Below are 22,225 nucleotides of genomic sequence, written 5' to 3'. Positions count from 1 at the left end.
TTTTCTCTATTTGATAGTGAACTCGATGGCTTTCCAATGATCTGATATTTCAGCAGCAGGACAATGTCCTTCCTCTCCAACGAAGAGAAAATCCAACAATCAATAATTAAATTATGAAAAACACAGTACTTTTTGAATGGGCTTTGTTTGAGTTTATCTTCAAAGGATTTGAAACAATACTTGTACCTGAACCTACCTCAGGATTAGATGTTAGTCTGACACTGACTGCACTGCACAAAGAACTGAACAACCCATCTGCACTTTTATTCTTTTGATCTACATGTTTCACAATTGATATCAAAGCTTGCAAAGAACACAGCATTAAAAAAATCAGATCTGAAGCAATAGCAGAAAATGCTGGAAACACCGAACGGGTCAGTCAGGATTTGTACAGAGAACAGTTTACAGAAGTGTGGCACTGCACCTACAGCTGTTCACCAACCACAAATAAAGGAAATAACCAATGTTTTTGGCAACTAAAAGCAGAAAATACTGAATGTACACAGTAAGGCAGGCAAAATCTGGGCAGGGACAAATGTGGACTAGGCCACTAACAGAATCTCACTCCTCTTCTTCAAATGGTGCCGGCGCTCTAAGACCTTTTACATCTACTCGAGTGGGCAGACAGGACCTCAGTTTATAGGCACATGCTAAAGACAGCACTTTGTTCAAAGCCAACTCCAGATGTTTTCTAAATTAACCTGTTCAAAGATGCTATGACACACTTCTGCAGCAGATATGACTCGAACCCAGGTCTTCTAGTCCATACTTAACTCTAATGATCCTGCCACAAAGCACATTACTGGACAAAAACTGACCTGCAGCCACTAACTAAATGAATTCTCATTTTTGTTCCTACCTAGTAATTTTCTTCTCGTATCTTCACAGCTGCAACCTTGGGCTTCTGTTTCCTGTAAGAGACAGAAATAATAACTTGAGTTCATTATGAATTCATGCTTCTGAAGGGGAGCACTGCCTCTCAGAAAGATTAAGACTCCAGTGACCATGGGGCTGAGTTTCAAATAACGTTTAGAACAAAGTACCACATAAGCCTATATGCATGTCCAAAGTTTGTAATTAGAAGCACAAACTCAAAGTTACCATAAAATACAATCTTCCCCACAAGCTCATTCAGACATTGAATTGACAATTGAAGGAATATTCTGTCACTACACGAAGACACAAGATAAAATACACAGGATCTACTCTTGCTATCACAATTAGAGGAGCAATAAAAGCAGCAATTCAGCTAAAATGAGCAAATCTGAAATAAAAATAGCCAAGCTCAGTAAATGGTGACAGGAAACTGACTGTTGTGAAAACCTCTAGTTCACTCAACCTTATGGTCAGGAAATTTGGCATTCTCATAATAAAACTCCAGACCCCAGCAATTGGTGTACTCTTAACATCTGTCTTAAATATCCTGGCTGAGCCAGTTGTATCAAACTGCTATAGAAATGTAGAACAATAAAGTCAGACATCAATACAGCATCAACAAAGGCACGGTTTAGCCAGTCAATTCCAGTTCATCCTATTAGCCTTTGCAGCAGTGTGTGTCAAAATTGGGACAGCTGTCCCATAGACTAGTCAGGCATTAACCTGATATTGTTATAAATCACCCAGAAAGGCACTATCCTGGACTCCTTCAAACACAGTCCCTGACTATGAAGCAGGATATACATTCCAGAGGTGGTAGCATAGTGGTAGGTAGTCAGGAAGGAATTAACCTCGAATCTAATCTCAATGCAGTCTTTTGACATCAGGTCAAGTATAGGCAAGGAAAGCTCTTGCTGATTACTGTTACATGTGTGTGTATGCCAGCTCACTGCACTGTCATGAGCTGCTGCTCATGGTGATGGTGGCTACCACCATCCACTTTAACAGTAAAGAACCACAGGGTGGGGTTGCTTAATGTGGTAGAGGGAAGCCACTCTAGTCTAGTCATGAGGGTCATTAGTAGTTAACAAGATATAGTACATTTCATGTTAGCAACTGCTAACATGTTACATTCATAAGATAGACATTGTAAGAGGCTTTGAGGATTAGTTGTTCGGCCTCACTCCTTCGTGATCCTAAATTACGCTGCCAACAAGGGCCCATACTATCATAGTGAGTGGGCTTATGGTACTCTTCCGATTTAACCCTTTCAGTCCCGTGTACAAATCTCCTTCACAGCTTTATTTTACAACAAATATGTTCTACATTACTGTACACAATTCCATTTATCACAACCCCATTTTGCTCCAGGTCTCTGAATTTACAAATTCAGGCACTTTGGAATTTTGAATGCTCTCCCAGAATGCATTCTCTTCGGTCTCAGGGGACTCAGTGTGCTGGAATCTGTTGTCTTTGATGCTTTCCTCATAGTCTGAGGTCTGTGGGTCCCTTTAAACTGGAGGATCTTCAACTAGAGGACAAGTACATTTATTTTTTCAGCTTGTAAGTTAGTACACAATTAAGAGGCCATTCTAAATCTCAAAATGGTTAAGATGTCCCATTCTGTGTTCTATTTAGCCAATCTCTGAAATTAAGCCTTCCTAGCAACATTATTTCTGATGCCATGTCTTCCTAATGAGATTATATACTTTGTTTGCTTAAAAGTCTTTTATTCCACAGTAACAACAGTTCTGCTCTGGCACTTTGATGTTATATTGGAGGGATTTTCCATATCTTGCAGCTAACATGAAAGAATTTTGTCCCGCTCAAGTAAAATGGAGGTTTCCTAATTATTGCAGTTTCACTGCCTGAATCCCATTGTTCACAATTTTGATAAACAATTCCAACTTTAACCAGGGCTTTTCCGAAAGATTCCCTACTTTTTCCACAAGCTGAATAAAGTCTCTCCAACATTTTATCCCAATTAGATGAGGTCTGCTCTAAGTTTTAGACGAACTAACATTCATCATGTTAATTACTGTCTTTTCATTAATTTGAGGCTGAGGGCCAGGGACAATGTCACTTCTATGGCCCTTTACTTCCATTTTGTAGCTTTGCCTCATGGCACATGCTCATTTTGGAGAGGACACTAGATAATTATTTTTAACTTCTCACTATTCCAGTCTAAATTACTGCACCTTTTCCCCAACCCATCAGGCATTTTAAGCTTCATTTGTAGAGCATCTGGTATCTGCTTGCTCACCACTAAACTCGGCATCTCACAGATCAGCTTTCTGAAGAAGAGAGTCACATCAGAACTCAAAATATTAACTGGAAGAGTCTCTTGCAGTTAACAAGATGTAATTTATTATATGCTAATAACCAGCTTCAAGTTACATTGATATGATGGCTAAAAAATGTAAGAACAGTTGCAACGAACTTGTTGCTGGGAGGCCCAGTGAGGTTTCTCACTGAATCTAAGGAAATGCACCTCATTTTCCTGCCTAATCCATCCCTCACATATCCCCTCTTGTCCAGTTCCAGCTCCATTTTACCATGCACCCCTCCCACAACAACTCACCAATGCTGCGATACCCCAGAATTGTCCAGCATTCTTGGGGGCCAGGATCATCTTGAAAAGCTCTTTATCCAGCCAGACAAGCACAGTCAGTCTGGAACCATGTACAGTTCCTGACATTTGCCTGGGATATGGCAGACAGTGAAGGGATTTGGTACCTTTCTTAGCAGCCAGAGACTGAGAAACCCTGCTGGATGAGACATGTAGAGGCAAGAGGTCTTCTTCCGCCAGGACCAGCAATGGAAGTCATGCCAGCTTGGTTACCACCCAGGTCAGTACAGAGTCCACCATCTGGACTAAAATCTGGCCCAGCACGAAAAAAGGTCAATAACCTCCTCCACTCCATTAGCATAAAAGCCACCATTTTCTCTCTGCTATCTCACACTCAGTCCGTTTCTGCTACTGCATCCTCCTCCCACCAAGGATTCTGTTCTACCACTCAAATGCTTGCAACATCTTCCCCACATCACCCTGACCCACTCTAACCTCCCTTAATACTTGCCTCTCTTGTTCAAAGAGAGAAACAGCAGTAGGGAAGAAAGAGTCAAGAGAGGTGGTGGGCAGCCCAATACTCACACCCCCACCCCCATCTCTTATGAGGAGAGGATCCTGTCTCTGATCACTCAGCAGCTGACGAAATGTGTCCAAGCCCATGGATTGGTATCAAAGGCTGGATTTGATTTATTGCGTTGGGACCACACCCTCCCTTAGTGAAGGTTATCTCCCTTGACTTCACAGAAGTTTGCTGACAACCTTCCTGGCTTTATGTCGCTGATAAATGCACAGCAACACTGCAGTACAGTGAGCCTGCAATCTCTGGCTGAGGGTGCAAACAGAGTAATAGCAAGGCAATACACAGCAGGGATGCTGGGATCCGCGTGGGCTCAGTGTGAAAGAGCACTCTGACAGTACAATGCAGCCTAGTCCAATCCATGAGCCAAGCATAATGTGTCCTTGCTGCAGCATTACAATAAGAGTTGCTGGCGAAACCAGAGAACAGCACTAGTGTACAGAAGTGCCCTGTAAGTGAATCAGAGATGTGTCATGAGGATTGTTACAGGCTTCCACATATCAGATGCCAATATTTGTGCAAGAAACTTGAATTACTGCTTAACAAAATTATTAAGGATGCAACAAGATGCTCCTGTCATCGTGATAGGTCTCACTGGACTTGTCCGATTCTGCCATGAAACTTGCCATAGCCCACACGACTCAAACTTCAGATTGCAGTCATCACTAGGGACTTTGAGAACCAGGCATTGAGTCCACCTCCTTTCAGATGCTTAGCAGCTTTGTCCAGAAGTCCAAACAACAGCATCATGCTATAGTAGTCTGCAGTATTAACCCTTTAAGATCCATATAAAAATCATAAGTTACCTTTAATTCAGCTACTTAAGAAATCTCACACACAAATACTTAAATTATAAAATTAAATTTTATTATTTTATAATACGTGTAACAAATAAAAAACAAATTCCTCAAGCAAGCAAGTGTAGTGTAAGCCTGGAACACAACTTAACTATTACCTGATTAATATGAAAATCCTGGCCGGATTTCACACCAACAGTAGTCCGTCTTGGGAGTCTCCAGGGTTCAATCCTTGTGTAGTGTTATTCTTCGAAGTTCTGTTGTTGAATTTTGAATTCTTATGCAGATTTTAATCCTGGTCTCTAAGAAGATCTATTGATTATTTCCCAGTTACTGCAAGTCTGCAGCTGGCCTTCTTATCAAAAATAATTCCTTTTGTTTCTTCTTACATTTGGCTGTCTGTTTGAAGACACAGCTTTCTTGTGATTAACTCCTTAAAAGTTCTTCCACAGGGCAACCCTTGTCTTTTGTAGCAATAAAACACCCAGTTTATCAGGGAGGTATCGAAGCAGTTTCATTTATGTAATCTCAACAAGACATGGCTAATTGCTCAAGTCTCGAAGAGCTGGTCTTTGTTCCTGAACGGATTATTCCAGACAGTATTAATGCTGCATGTAATAGCATATCTTTTGTTGATTCAGTTACTAAAGCTCTGAAGTCTACAATATCACAACAGTTTGAAGGTAACACGAGCACTGCTGCCCTGGGGAACTCCCATATCTGTCATCAGAATGGCTCAGTAGCACCACGACTAAAGGAGGTTGGCCGAGTCCTGAAAGTCACATCCATTAGTCTGGACCTGGTCATCTAGGAACCAACAGGACTGAAAACCTCTCTGAAATTGTCCTCAATTATCACTTGAAGGTGCATTTGAATGCATAGGACTGACCAACCCCCTGTCCATGTGACAATGAAGTCTCACCTTCACACTGAGCATTGTATCCAGTGAGCATATGACCACTCCTATTATGCAAAATTAGAGCAGCCTGACATGTCAGAACTGGGCATCCATGAAGCACTTTGGGCCACCAGTAACAGGAGGAGTGTATTTAACCACAGTCTGTAACCCTATGGCCTACAGGATCTCTCACCCTGCCATTGCCATCAAGCCAGGACATAAATCGTTCATTCAGGGGCAGCACCATGCATACCTAAAAATAAAATGTAAACCTGGTGCAATTACAATAAAGGACTACTCGCATGCCAAACAGCAGAAATAGCATGCAGTGGCCAGACAGAGTTAAATATTCTCACAACAAATGCTTCAGATCAAAGCTCTGCAGCCCTGCCATATCCAGTTGTGAATGATATAGACTTTTAAAACAGCTAACAGGAGGAAGAGATTCCACAAAACATCCAGTCCTCAATGATGTGGGAGCCTAGCACATCAGTACAAAGGCCTGGTCATTTGCAACAATCTTTAGCCAGAAGTATCAAGTCGATGATCTATCTCGGTCTCTTCCAGAAGTCCACAGCATCTCACATACCACTATTCAGACAATTTGAATCACTTCAAGGTGATGTCACAAAACTGAAGGTACTGGCTACAACAAAGGCTACAGGCTCAGACAACTTTCCAGTAGCAGCAGTGAAGGCTTGTGCTCTAGAACTTGACACACCCCCAACCAAGCTGTCCCTGTACAACTACACCACTGGTATCAGCAATGTCAAAATTGTCCCATTGTGTCCTTGAACACAAACAACATGAGGACAAATCCAACCTGGCCATTTAATGTCCCATCAGTCTACTCTCAATCATCAATAAAGCTATGAATAGTGCTATCAAGCAGCACCTGCTCAACGACATCCAGTTTGGGTTCTGCCAGGGAAACTCAGCTTCTGACCTCATTACAGCATTGGTTCAAATATGGACAGTTGAATTGCAGAGCTGATGTGAAATTGACTGATTTTGACATCAAGCAAAACTGGAGTCAATGGAAAATAAGTGCAGAAAGTTTCTGCTAGCTGGAGTCATGCAAAGAACAGACTGAAAATTACTGTGTTTGTTTGAGGCCAATTATCGGACATCAAGCATATGACTGCAGGACTTCCTCAGGGTGGTATCCTAGGTTCAATCACTTTTAGCTGCTTCAATGACCTTTGTTCCATCATAACTGACGGGAGGATTATTTACCAATGATTGTGATATTCAAAATCACTTGCAATTTTTCAGCTACTTAAGCAGTCCATTTCCAAATGCAGATAAAATCCAGGTTTCAACAGATGTGATGAACATTTGCACCACACAAGAGCCAGGGAACAACCATCTCCAACAAGAGAATCTAACTGTCTCCCTTTGATATTCAACAGTAATCTCATTGCTGAATCCTCTACTATCAACATCGAATAGTTGCTATTGACCAGAAACTGAACTGGGACAGCCATATAAATACTGCAACTACAAAAAGCACACAATAGGAAGCCTGCAGTGCGTACCTTACCCCTGGACCACCACCCCCCCCTCCCCCGCCGCTCCAATAGTCTGTCCACCATCTACAAAGCACAAGTCAGGAGTGTGGTGGAATACTCCCCACTTGTCTAAATGGGTGCCACTCCAAAAAAAACACTCAAAGATTGACAGCATTGAGAACAATGCAGCCCACTTGCTTGACACCTTATTCAACATTTACTAGCTCAACAACCAACACTCTAGTTAGGCCCCATTTAGAATACTGTGTCCAATTTTGGGCCCTACACCTCAGTAAGGACATACTGGCACTGCAGCGTGTCAAGCGGAGATTCACATGGATGATCCCTGAAATGGTAGGCCTAACATATGATGAACGGCTGAGGATCCTGGGATTCTATTCATTCGAGTTTAGACAGTTGAGGGGAGATCCGATAGAAACTTACATGATAATGTATGGCTTAGAAAGGATGGATGCTGGGAGGTTGTTTCCGTTAGGCGGGGAGACTAGGACCCATGGGCACAGCCTTAGAATTAGAGGGGGTAAATTTAGAACGGAAATGAGGAGACGGTTCTTCAGCCAGAGAGTGGTGGGACTGTGGAATTCATTGCCACGGAGTGCAGTGGAGGCCGGGACGTTAAATGTCTTCAAGGCAGAGCTTGATAATTTCTTGATCTCGCAAGGAATTAAGGGCTATGGGGAGAGTGCGGGTAAGTGGAGTTGAAATGTCCATCAGCCATGATTAAAGGTGGAGTGGACTCAATGAGACGAATGGCCTTACTTCCACTCCTATGTCTTATGGTCTATGATCTAACACGTGCATGAACCATCTACAATGCACACTGCAACAGCTCAAAAAAGGTGCCTTTGACAGTAGCTCACAAATTAACAATCTGTACATCATGGAAGGAGAAGGGCAACAGATGAATGGAAACACCACCCCCTGAAGATTACTCTCCCAGCCACGCACCAATCCTGGCTTGGAACTGTATTGCTGTACTTTCACTTGTCATTGAGGGAGAAACCTGGGACTCCTTCCCTTACCGCACTTAAACAATAACCACTTTACAGGGGGTTGTATCAGTCCAAATAAAAAGCTGCTCAAGGCCACCTTCTGAGCAGCAATCATTGATCGGCAATAACTGCTGGTCTAAACAACAGAGTGCACATTGTAATGATGTACAATAAAAATGCTTAGTTTTATTGGTGAGATTTAGTGAAGGAGCAAGAGGCAAACAGGATTAGAGTGGGAGTTGAAAATCCCGTGCTCAGGACCTTAGCAGTTGAAAACATGGCCAATAATAGTGCAAAGGAAATCAGACTTCAGCAGGTGACCAAAACTGAAAGCGGTGATGGGGACTATCCATCCATACAATTATCATTTACAATATCTCCACTGTAACAACACATTCTCTCTCCTGAAAACTTGACAACCCTTCGGAAAATGATAATATCTGAGTATGATGAATAAGGTACAATCACAAGACGATGAGCCAAAACCACAGATCATACTTTCAGAAACAGAAAATCAGCAGCTTGGAGGATGGAGGAACAGACAGAGATTCTAATTCACCAAAACACAAAAGCACTCTAGCTTGATACACTGGCTCGACTAATATGTAAGAAGTGAAATACAAATGGGGAATTTAAAAAGAATAAGCAGATGAAGCTGGCCTGCAGAGCTAGGGAGCTTACTTTCACTGTACTTTATTCAAACTAACAGCAAAAGGAAAGAAAAATTACACCTGCACTGCCCCTACAGTGCACTGCGATTCACATGTGTACCGATGCAGCTTAGGAGGAGGATAACCTGGAGTCAGTTTATATGTGCAGATGAATTGAGCAAAGTCCAGTAGCTATCCTTGTATTTGAGAATGGAACCTTCAGACTATGGGGGGTGGAGTTGGGGGGGGGGGGGGGGGGGGCGCGCAGCAGCAGCAGTCTTCCTGAAATTTGTTTGATTGCCCTCCAGATAGATGGGCTGGCAAGACCTACCGGGGCATTACGATGTGGAACGGACACAGCATCAACGACAGTCAGGTTTCCCTCCTTGGGCAATACTACGTGAATGCAGAAAGAGGTAAAAATGAGGCATGGAAGCTGGAATCTTCCCCTCTCCCTCGAGCAGGTGTCTCTCATGTGCAGGTTCAGTCGCTCTGTAGAAATCTTAAATCCCCAAATGGAAGTACAGGGAAAGTGTACCTGGTTGTGCTTTGAATAAAGATTAAGAACTGACGGCACAGATGAAGGAAAAGGCAGCTGCAGCATTGGAAGCCAGCCTTGGTAAATATTTAAAATAAAATCAGTAAGAGAATAAATGCAGAAATATTTCTCCACAAAATTAAAAGAGAGAACATGCAAAGCACCGCACTGGGAGATGGTGGATGTGCAATCACGTGACATAGGAAGTTAGTTAGGCGATAAAGCATTCTCAAAATTTTAGAGAGCAAAGACAGAGATGTGGAATTAAAGAGACAAAAAAAGGGTTGCCCCCTTTAACAAAATGATAGGAGAATTCGATTAACTAGACTGCCTACCCTTGCTGTGAAGTTCCTTCGAAGAGTAACATAATGCAGATGCTGCTGTTTTCCTAAAAGCTAAATTCCTGGTTCTTGTGCCAGTGCATTCCTCAAAAATAATTGCTCACCCCTCAGTTCCTTGACATCTGTGTTAGGTCTCAGCTGCTGCCAAAACTGAACACTTTGCCCTGTTGAAACACTGTTACTAGTCAGCCTCGGCAATGTTAATGTTTTTGTAAGGGCGAGCCTACCATGAACCCAACACCAAACGCAGCACAATTCACACCTGCATTGTAGAGATGAGCAGTAAATGAGAGAGGCATAAAACTATTCAAATTCACTGCAATAAGTGCAATTCTTTAATACAGATGGAAAATAATGGAAATACTCTTCAGCTCAGACAGTAGCAGTGGTTTTTCTGTTCATCAGAAAAACATTATACTTGAATCATCAACTTGCCTGTCCCTGTATATTGAGCCCACTCATCGAAAAGCATTTACCACGTTCTTATACCTGTTCAAAATCAGTTTTCCAAAGTGACATCAAATGGAAGCTTGTCATGCACAATAAAACATTGGCCTTTTAGTGTCAAACTGGGAGAACATTCCCGGATTTGGCTTGGCTGCAGTAAAGGTCATTAACATGCTGTTCAATTTCTGATAAGTCAGCTTCCTCACTAGTCAGAATTCCACCAGACTGTCCATTTTCAATTGACTGTCATTACCAGCTACAGGAAGTATTTTTAAACATGATGTTTCGATGAAAGAATATCAAATCTTTTGACGAAAGTTGCGGATACGCCGCTTTGTTCAAGCTGCTGTCTTGTTGGTGTTGAGTGTGTCTCTAGTTAATACTTCAACCATATTTTATAGAAAAAGGTCCGTTTGAATGAACACAGAAACTGTAGGGATTGTAACAAGATCAGCCAGGTTGACCTCAGACCTGACTGGGGCTCTTAATCAGATATAAACAGGAGTGTCGGGGTTCTGTTCTCTCTCAGAGCCGACCGTGAGCTAGCTGGATCAGTGTTATGTATTATGCACGAGCAAAAATGACGAGGGGCTTGGTGATGAGAGGCTGGCCTTTGTGGAGTTACTTTAGTGGTGACAAGAGAAAAACATGACCCTGTAGAGACTTGCTCACAACAGTCGTCTTTGAATTGGGGTAAGCATTTCTGGCATCGTGCTGCTACTTGGCAAGCTTGACTCTCAATTCTCCCGAAGACTGGGCCAAGCACATAGAAAGAATGTGCTAATTCTTCCAGGTGAATGTCATTGACTCATTGTTTTCGCCTGCCCGATTCTCTTGGCAGCTTGTGGACCCACAGCCTCTTTGGTTATTACAGACTTACTTCTGAGGCACCAGAAACTAAAACCTTTAAAGAGTTAATGAATTTAAATAATGAATAATACAACCCCAAGCCTCCTCTATTTCTGAGACAAACTACTGGTTTTACTTGAAAGCTATGAGAAGCAACTAGTTCAGTTCCCACCAATCATACTAAAAGGCTTGGGCTCAAGTTAGAGGTAAAATTTTTGCAATTAGAAATTGGTTGCCTGACTGAAATCTTAATTAAATGTCCACAGGTTTTTCAGGAAAGTCTAGGGGCTACCAAAGAGGCCAAGGCCATCTTATGTTGATAAAGAAAAATTCCACATTTCTGCAAGGCCTGCCCAGTGTCACTTGTTTTACAGGCAAAAGTAGAGGCAGAAATCAGGAGGCTGGAAAGGGAAGGAATCAAATAAATACAGTTTGCAGAATGGGCAGCACTGGTTGTACCATTTGTGAAGCCCGACAGGTAAGTTCACCTTTGTGGGGATTTCAAACAAACAGTAAACAGCTTTTCGCAGCTGGATAAATGCCCAAATCACTCAGAGGACTACACACAAAACTGTCAGACAGGAGCTGTCCTTCATGACACTGGACAGGAGCCATGTGTACCTGCAACTGTGATTAAATGAGGTTTGCCAGAAGTACGCTACAATTAATATCCTTAAGGGTTTATACCAATATGCGATATTGGCTTTTGGGGTATCATCAGCCTGTCCCATTTTTCAGCGGATGATCGAAAACATATGACAAGGTCTTCTCCAGGTCACCATTTATCTGGATGACATGCTAATAACTGGGAAGACTGATAAACAGCATTTACAGAACTTGCACATAGCGCTTAAAATGTTTCTCCAAGGCAGGTGTATGCATTAGGAAACCCCAAGTGACCTATTTTGGCCAGAGATAATGGGAACTGCAGATGCTGGAGAATCCAAGATAAAGTGTGGGGCTGGATGAACACAGCAGGCCAAGCAGCATCTTAGGAGCACAAAAGCTGACGTTTCGGGCCTAGACCCTTCATCAGAAAAAGGAACAACAAGACCTGTTGGAAGGTAAAGCAAGGGCAATCAAAGGTGTCTTGGCTCGCACGCCCGTACTGGGGGTTAGCTCTTTCCTCAGATTGGTGAATTATTATTAGGGAAAATTCATACGTAACATGGCCACAATCCTGGCATCCTTACATCCATTTAAAAAATTGAATCAGCCTTGGAACTGGTCTCCTAGCCAACAAGTAGACTTCAGGGAAGTGAAGAAGCACCTATCTTCATCTCTTCGCAAGCTATAATCCCAAGTGAGAAGTGGTGCTGGCATGCAATGCCTCATGGCACAATATTGGGGTAGTGTTGGCTCACCAGTAGTCCAGAAGAGAGGAATGCCAGGAAGCATAAATTATTGGGACTTTGGCTGATGCCAAATGAAGATACACCCAGATAGAAAAGGAAGATTTGACCTTTTGTGTTAAAAAGTTCCATCAATATCTTTATGGAAGTAAATCTGCAGCAGTAATGGACTACAAATCCCTGCTAGGTCTACTTAAAGAGGACAGGGCTGTGCTGCCCATAGCTTCAGGTTGAATTCAGGCTCTTATCTGAATGCATACAATAAGCTGGAACATAATCCAGATGGCCAAGTGGCAGATGCCTCACACTAGCGGATTCACCAATGTTTTGCCTCCCTCAGCACAGTCCATTCTGGTTTTAGACATTCTGGATACCTTTCCGGTCACCAATGACAGTATCAGACTATGGGCTCAAAAAGATCCAGTCCTGGCAAAACTGCAACAGCTGGTGGTGATGGGAGAAACGAAAGGGCCATCAGATACAGAACTGAAACCTTATTGGAACTAGACAGGCCAGATCAATGCAGCTATGTCATCATCCAATTCTGGCCATCAGACATAATTTCTCACCAGCATCTTCATTTTGGACACCCCTAGAAGATCAGCACAAGAGCTAGAAATTGTGCCTGCAGCTAGCATCAGGGAGGACAATCATAGAGTCATTGAGTCCTACAGCATGGAAACAGGCCCTTCAATTCAACCAGTCCATGCCAATCATGTTCCCCAACTAAAGTAGTCCTACTTCTCTGCAATTGGCCCACATCCCTGCATGCTTTTTCTATTCACTTACTACCTCCAGATAGTCGACAGGCAAGAACGTCCCACCGAGAGTGAGCACTTTTCCAGGAGGAGGTTCACTGCCCATTCCATCTTCAGGAAGTACACCACCTTCCCCATACATCTTTGACGCAGCAACAATGGTTGCCAAAGCCTCTGCACATGACTCCACGATGCTCTCGGGATAAATGTAGCTTTTCACCCCAAGCTTTTTAGGTCAAAATGAATAAAAGGGGGACAACAATGCCCTTGGGGGTACAGGGCACACAGAAAATGCAACCACCCTCACATAGGAACAATTGGTCCTTGCCACAGACGTTACTTTAGAGGGTCCCAGCATCACCACCGGCCTCACCACCAGGACCACCACACTACCCCTTACAGACATAAAAGAAAAGGTGAAGAATATGTCTTTAGGCCATGACAACCTGCTCAGTCTCTTTAGGCAGCAGTGTTCCGATCCATTATCCAACCCATAGATCCAAACAACAGTACTCTAAAGCCCAAAGGCAGCAGTCACTGGCAGCAAAACACAAGAATACAAGCCATACCTAAGAAGTTGTAATAAGGAGTGGGCCCAGGCCTCAATCCATCACAAGCCCCTCGCTCCAAATTACAGCATCTCACAGGCAGCAGCTCAGGTTCTAAACCGTTATTGTCCAGGCTCTGGGAACCGGCCCTATTGGGCACCAGCTGGGGAGAAATACAGGCCTGACTTCTTGCTGCTGCTGTAAGTCCCAAGCCTGAGCCCTTCCAGGCAGGCAGGATGCAGTACCCGCAGCCCCAGGCCATAGGCCTCAAATCAGCTTCAGCTGCTCAGTTGGAGCTGGCCCTCATGATTTAGTAAACCTCTAAGAAAAAAATCACCCCTCAGCCTCCAGAGTGAGGCCTTCTGCCCATCAAATCTGCACCTTAACTGGGCCCACGGACAGGTGACCCACTCAAAATCAGTGGTGGACTTGGGGTGGGAAAAGGCACGGTGGGTATGTCACCCACGGCACAATTCCCAATTTTGCTGATCCATCACCTGCCTTCCCACCAATGGGTGGCCTATAAAATTCACCCATTTCTCATTAATCCATGCATTTGGATGTGCTCTCCCACTGTAGCTATTCCAGAAGCCGTGCAATACGGAGCTAAGTTACTTCCTACAAATTTCCCCAACCACCCCCCAGGAGAACTGTGACGCTAAGCCAGCTGGCTGGAAAGGCACTTCGCTGAACAAATTCAGTTGAAACTGATTCAAGGAGTGCCAAAGGCAGGCCCACTTGAGCATGCATGACAAGCAGAATCATTTTTTCCATGTTATATCAAAAACAACTTCATTTACTGTTCTGCTGCTAGGTTACTGTAGTTCACAGCACTAACAGACATTCTGTGAACACTACATTACAGCTGCAGTTACAGATCAGCCCAAGACTTAGAGAGCACATCTCATCCACAAAGGGAGAGTTTCATTGAGAGATTGTAGCTGTTCTCCTTTGGAAGAACATTGATAGGATATTTGAAGGAGATGTCAAAACTCATAGCAAATAAATGAATTATTCTCATTGGTGGATGAGTGACGAAGCAGAATCCAGAGATATTATTTGAGAGAATAGAACTTCAGTATTGTTGGAAAAAGATATAGTTTGTCGAAGATGATTGCCTTCATCTGAACATTTTGCAAGAATACCACTGTAAACGGAGGCAATTTTTTGTACCATATGAAAGGAGAATGTTCATTAGTTGGCAAGTGAACTCAAATTGTTGGAGGTAATGCCATAGAGAATGCAACAGTTAGATGAGGACTGACTGTCAACTGCCAAGATTCCTTTAAATTTAAGCTAAGTGCTTGATGTTGATTTGATTCTTTTCGCTGGTAAAGGCATTGCTTTGAGAGTGGCAGTTGCTTTCTTTGTTAAGGTGAAACAAGTGCAACATCTCTGTAAAGAACAGGGCCCTCTGTATTATTGTATGTAGTCTTGAGTAGGCTTCAGTTCACAATATAAGCCTGACAATCTTACACACTGGCATATGCAGATGAGGTGATTGGCAAAAGGAACCAAAGGCAACATAAGGAATAACTTTGTACCGCAAGCAGTTAGCACTGCATGAACGGGTACTGGAGGCAGATTCAATCATGGCTTTCCAAAGGGAATTAGATAAACACCCAAAGTGCAAGTCTAACCAGGGCTGCAAAGAATGGAAATAGTCAAACTGTTTTCACAGAGATCCTGGATCAGCTTGATGGGGTGAATGGCCTTGCATTCCTAACTATTCATTGATTCCTCTCAATAAATTTTTTGAGCCATCTCCTCCCTGATCTACCGGAGGTATGCACTTTCACTTTACTTCAAGAAAGAATACTCATTACAAAAAGCAATTGAACGTTTCAGTCAAAATAAAGCAAGCTGGTTTCAGTAGGAACCGGCAATCCAAAAGGTTGAAACTAATAAAGAACTGTGGAGGTCCTAAACAAAAACAGAAATTGCTGGAGAAATTCAAAAAGTCTCGCGGAATTTGTGAGAAGAAAGCACAGTTAACATTCTAAATCCAGTGACTCTTCATCCAAACTTGCGCCTAAACTAATCATCCAAAGAGTAGGAGGTCAAATCCCATCGCAAGCATCTAAGAATTTGATATCAGTTTTCAAAATCTGGAAACAAAAATGGCCGGTATCAGTTAAGAGACCTCAACATTATTTGGTTCAGGAAGGAGAGGAAATGAAACATAAGATTTTGTATCGGGGTAGGTCATTCAGCCTACTTTGTGATTCAAGAATATCATGGCTGATCTGGTACAGTGTCAACCCAGCCTTCCTATCTGTCCCAAAATCCAACACCACTGTTCAGTGTGGCCCCAATGTGACTCCATCCTACACCAATTGCCTTCTAAAGTGGCCTAACAATCTATCTAGCTATACTGAATTTCCTATAGAGAGAGAATCTATAGCAGTACAAGGCGGCAGTACATCATCTCCCACTCAGGACAACCAACAGACAGCCAATAAATGCCAACACTGGCAGTTGCACCAAGAGAAAAAGGAAAAATAAGTCATATGTTCATCTTTAATTATTGATTTGCCATTTAAAGCTGGGGACTCATCATGAATTATTCTAACAGTAAAAAGTCACTTCAGATACATATTGTTTAACGATGAGTTGCTTGCGGCTACTTGCCACAAGACAATAACTTCCACGGTGGAAGCCAGTGTCCATACTGTGTGCTTCAGTGAATGTACAGTATTGCTGTCAGGGTTCAATATGCCATAGAAACTCCATAGCCAGTATAAAATCAAAAGAAGAATGGTCAGCAATGGGACCTTACTTTTGATGCTTGGGAAGTAGATTTCTGTCTCAAAATAAATACACAAAAAAAAAATCAGCAAATGTTCTTTCCTTTCACTGCTTTCTTATATACCTTCTCTATCCGGACAGATAGCCTGGTAACTCTGATAACTCCAATGCTGATCGTAAAGAAGGCTAAGATATTCTCTCCTTTGCCCTCACCCTCACTCCATGCTGTTCTGTGTCGGCTGGGTTTTGTATTTTCAACAAAAAGCTATTGCCTTGGCTTCAATGTCACTGGCCACTTCCATAAGTGGACCTGCACTCTTGCAATTAAGTGCAGCGCTCTGTTTACCTGTTCAGTATTGTGATAACTGAAGTGAAACCCAAAGAATAGAGATAATGGAAACTGCAGATGCTGGAGAATCCGAGATAACTAAGTGTGGAGCTGGATGAACACAGCAGGCCCAGCAGCATCTCAGGAGCACAAAAGCTGACGTTTCAGGCCTAGGCCCTTCATCAGAAAAGGGGGATGGGGAAAGGATTCTGAAATTAATAGGGAGAGAAGGGGAGGCGGACTGAAGATGGATAGAGGAGAAGGTAGGTGGAGAGGATAGGTGAGGAGTTAGGGAGGGGATAGGTCAGTCCGGGGAGGACGGACAGGTCAAGGAGGTGGGATGAGATTAGTAGGTAGGAAATGGAGGTGCGGCTTGGGGTGGGAGGAGGGGATAGATGAGAGGAAGAACAGGTTAGGGAGGCAGGGACGAGCTGGGCTGGTTTTGAGATGCAGTGGGGGAGGGGAGATTTTGAAACTTGTGAAATCCACATTGATACCATCGGACCGCAGGGTTCCCAAGTGGAACATGAGTTGCTGTTCCTGCAACCTTCGGGTGGCATCATTGTGGCACTGCAGGAGGCCCATGATGGACATGTCGAAGGAATGGGAGAGGGAGTTGAAATGGTTTGCAACTGGGAGGTGCAGTTGTTTACTGCGAACTGAGCGTAGGTGTTCTGCAAAGCAGTCCCCAAGCCTCCGCTTGGTTTTCCCAATGTAGAGGAAGCCACAACGGGTACAGCGGATGCAGTATACCACATTGGCGAATGTGCAAGTGAACATCTGCTTGATATGGAAAGTCATCTTAGGGCCTGGAATGGGGGTGGTGTGGGGGCAAGCGTAGCACTTCCTGCAGTTGCAGAGGAAAGTGCCAGGTGTGGTGGGGTTGGAGGGGAGTGTGCTGCAGACAAGGGAGTTCCGGAGAGAGTGGTCTCTCCAGAAGGCAGAGAAGGGTGGGGATGGAAAAAATGTCTTCGGTGGTGGGGTCAGATTGTAGATGGCAGAAGTGTTGGAGAATGATGCATTGTATCCAGAGGTTGGTGGGGTGGTACGTGAGGACCTAGGGGATTCTCTTTTGGTGGTTATTGCTGGGGTGGGGTATGAGGGATGAGTTGCGGGAAATGCAGAAGACACGGTCGAGGGCGTTCTCGACCACTGCCGGGAGGATGTTGCAGTCCCAGAGAATTCTCATCATAATGCTTACTAAGTGGTGTCACATAACCTTTTAGTAGATCAATGAACCCCTTTGAAGGGTTGTCAGGAACCATAGCTGTGGTTATTATATCTCAAATGGCCCTCAGTTGGGGTGATCGAGAGAAGGTGATAGCCACCACCTGGCAGCTACCAAGAGGCCACCTTCAGTCTCCTGCCAGACTTTGGACCCCAACATGGAGACCCACTACTGTGGGGAAGATCCAATCTGCAACATCAGTGTTTCTCCCCCCCCTGCTGACACACTAATGAACCCACTTGGCCACTGCTACATTGACCTAGTATCCATTGTTCGGAGATGGGAAGCAGCGGGCAGCTAGCACAATACAGTATTTTTGTACTCTGGTCCCAGCCTCTATCTCACCTCTGTGGGCACAGGGATATACAAATAAGGAGTATTTAGCTCCTTTGACCTGCTCCACCATTTAATAAGATCATAGTTGTGATGCAATTGGACTCTAGTTGCAAATCCATGTTTTCACTCATCCTTGATGATCTCTCAAACCCTCACTTTACAGGAATCTAGACAGCCCTGCCTTAAGATATTCAGGGACTCTGCTGCCACCACCTTTTCAGGAAATGAGTTCCAAAACTCCACAACCCTGAGTGAAAACATTTTACCTTGTTCATCTTAAATGGCCGTCCCCTGATCTTAAAACAGCAACCCCTAGCTCTAGATAGCCCCAGAATAGGAAATATCCACTCCACGTACATCTGTCAAGATTTTTAAGGATCTTATATATTTCAATCATGTTGTCTTCTACTCTAAAACACCAGTGTATAGAAGCCCAGCTGTCAAACCTTTCCTCAAGACACTCATCCACTCTAAGACTTTGCCTTGCAAATGCTTCACTGAATTGCCTCTGATCCATTTACATCTTTCCTTAAATAAGGAAATCAAAACTGCACACAATACTGCAGACGTGGTCTCACCAATGGCCTGTATAGCTGAAAAATAACCTACTTTTGTATTTCCTTCCCTTAAAATAACTTCTATAAACTTACCTCTTTACCATTTCCAACATGGACAATGAAAGATTTTTGTTTTGGATCAGGAACTGTCAACATCAAACACTACAACTGAACAGAAATAAATTGCTGGTGCTTTTCCCTATCATCTTGGCGGCAACATTTGGGTCAACTGAAACAAATAACCTTGGCACCTTGGCTCAGGGAGGGCTCCAGATACCCTTTGATCCCAGTTCCAGTTCAGCAGTGAAACTAAAACGGGTGTTTATAAACTCAAGACCCCCAAAAGCACTTCAAAGCCAATCAAGTCATCTTTGAAGTGCAGAAACCTTTGTGGGGAAAATGCATGGATAAAGAAAAAAGAAAGAAGGAAAGACATAGCTGAGTAAAGAGACAGAATACATTGGCAAAGTGAACACAATGTATTAAACTATTAAAGATGTCTTTTAAAAATTGTCGAATGGATTGAAATTTGTTCCAAATTTCATATCAATGTGTTTTTGATATGAACTTACTAGTGCTGCTTTGCCTAGAATTCAAAACAGGTTTCAGCAAAGCCAATGCTGTGCATTAGCAATGAATGTAAAATTGTTTGAAGTGAAGTGTTTTTCTACTCAGAAAAGCAGAACTAATAGTTTATGTAGATGCAATCATTTCTAAAATGACCAGATCCAAGTGCAGATGCCAGACATCAAATCAGTTATAAACCAGAGGTTGAATCTTCCCAGCTAGCCATTATAATTGGCTAATAAAAGCTCTCATCCTCAACTGCATTTCACACACTAATACATACTTTTCAGACTATTAAATAATATCCATACAATGGGAATGTAAAAATGGTCTTTTTATACCTACTCATTAAATATTTTAAGAGTTTGACAGGTCAATTATTAAGTTCAATCTCCTTCCAAAATTGGCCAAACTAGCCTAGGAAATGAAAGAAACAAACACATCTTTATGGCCGTTTTCAAGATGTTTACTCATTTAAAAATAAAAAAGCCTACTCCACCTACAGACAACATTCGTCATCACGTGTGCATGTGTAGAAGCACAGCAACCTATTTCACACATGCATTTGTGATGAGGAATTGTCTGTAGGTAGAATAAATTTTAAATTTGTGAATGTGCTATCTGTATTAATCTAGCAGTGTGGACTAGTAAGATTGACCCCAAGTCATCTTCACAAATTTACAGCTTTAAAATAGTGGGTGTCACTGTTACAGAACACTTGTTCCACTGTACATTGCCTTACACTGAAGAACTGCAGTTATGTACAATTACACCAGAGAGAAAGAAACAAGTGAAAGTACTTCCAATTATATCATAATTTTGTGATCTCCAGAAGACCTAACTGTTGATAATTTTACGCATTATAAATTAAATACTTTTATTGGTATTATTAGTGATAATTGAAACAATTAAAGAGACAAGTGGCCAATCTATTTTTGATTAGAAGCAAACTATTGTAGATGATGGATATCTGAAACATAGAAAATGCTGAAAAAACTCAAGCAGTCTGGCAACATCTGGGGATAGTGTAACAATCAATGTTTTGGGTCTGATATGACTCCCTCAAAACTGAACTTCAAAGCAGTTCTTAAAACATCATATTGGACTTGTAACCTTAATTCTATTTCTTTCTCTCTCTGCAGAAGCTGCCAGACCTGCTGAAGTTTGCTTCATTAGGTTTGCTTTCAGCATTAGACACAATCACTCTTACTCCTTCATGCAGCGCAATCTGCATCAAATTGTCACCGTGCATTCTGTATACAATGAAACAATGAGTGCGTGCAAGGTATGTACCAGAGAAAGCTGGCTACTAAACAGAAGCAAGACAGTTTCTTTCTAAAATAAATCAGTTTTGCTTATGAGCCAAAATTCTCTGGAAAGTTTTGCAGTTACAAGTACAAAAGCACAGTAAAACGGAGCAGAACAGCTCGATCTCAGCCATCTTGTTCATTCTGATGCCTAACCATCTCAAGTGCTGCAAAAGGTAGCTAGCCTATATTTGTTGTTGATGCAAATAAATTATCTTGGTAAAATTTCATCTTTACTGCAAAAGCTGGCTAGGAGAAGTTGAGGAATGTTACAGGGTCTAGCGAGAAGTACGAACTGAGGCAAATCTCAAGTACCTCAACACTATTTAGAAAAAAAGCACCCACCCACCAACTTTAATATTCATTCCCTCCATCACCAATGCACTGTGGCAGAAATATATTCCTTGTACAAGATTCGCCAATCCTTTCCAAACGTGTGATCACTAACATTTAGAAAGGATAGGGATAGCCCTATATGGGAACAACATTCAAGTTCTCCCCTAAAGCACACATCATCCTGACTTGGAACTAGAATCACTGTTCTCTCACCATCGCTGAATTTAAACCTGAAGCTGCACTCATTCTGATTCCATCACACTAACTTGTGCCCTATAGATAGCTTTGGGGGAGTCAGGAAGGGAGTTACTGCAACAAACCTAGCCTCTGACCTGCCCTTGTGGCAGGGTATTTATTTGGCTGATCCTCAATGGTAATCCCCAGGACGTTGATGGTGGGGGATTCAGCGCTGGCAACCCCATTGAATGAGGAGAGAGTCAGTTTTCTGGCACTTGTGTGGTGCAAACATTACCGTTGCAGTAGAAAAGGATAGCTAACCACTGCCTGGTCAAGTAACAGTCACATCCCAGACAAGCATTATTTTCCAATTCCCAGTTAATTTTATTGATTTCTGATTTTGGTTGGCAGTATCACAGGCAACCTCCCGGCACCTCATTGCCCAATTCCAAAGTGACACATTTTATTTGTTTGCAAATAAATACTAAAGCAAAATATCTGTTACTATGCAACACATTTCTACAGGTCCAAACAGCTCAGGCCCAGCTTCAGCTAGGTTATAAGCAGGCAATTGCAAGGTTCTCACTTCCCCACATGGCAAGCACCATCCCACCTCCCGATAGTGTTGAGGTTCTTACTGATCATCAGTTCAGGAACGACATTGATCAAAGACCAGTAGCAGGTCAATAGCCTGCTGCTGGTGAAAGGATAGGCATGAGGGTTGGCAGATCCTAAAGACTGGCTCCTAGAAAGAGGAAAATAATGGAAACAGAGTGCGGGAACTAGGCACAGATATAATCCCAACCACAACCCTGTTACATGCGGGATTCAAACATAAATGAGAGAATTGCATTTCTAGGTGACTGTTTTGCCTAGCATCTCTGCCTGGACTGTAACGGCCAACCTAATCTCCT

General features: G+C 42.8%; 1 protein-coding gene across 7 annotated transcripts in view; it reads right to left on the bottom strand.

Annotated features, from left to right (window-relative positions):
- LOC125451998 (neurocalcin-delta) overlaps positions 1 to 22,225 on the bottom strand; it is a 302,863-nt gene that overhangs the window by 200,737 nt on the left and 79,901 nt on the right. For 6 of the 7 annotated variants that reach the window (XR_009445749.1, XM_059645987.1, XM_059645988.1 and 3 more), the window contains exon 2: positions 860 to 911. The exons of the other annotated variant lie outside the window; for it this stretch is intronic. The gene's annotated coding sequence lies outside the window, so the exon portion shown is untranslated. The remainder of the gene's footprint in view (positions 1 to 859; positions 912 to 22,225) is intronic. 7 annotated transcript variants of the gene reach the window in all.

The sequence above is a fragment of the Stegostoma tigrinum genome, chromosome 5 (assembly GCF_030684315.1).
Source record: "Stegostoma tigrinum isolate sSteTig4 chromosome 5, sSteTig4.hap1, whole genome shotgun sequence".
Lineage (NCBI taxonomy): Eukaryota > Metazoa > Chordata > Chondrichthyes > Orectolobiformes > Stegostomatidae > Stegostoma > Stegostoma tigrinum.
The sequence above is the reverse complement of the archived record's forward strand: the minus strand, read 5'-3'. Positions and strand labels throughout refer to the sequence as shown.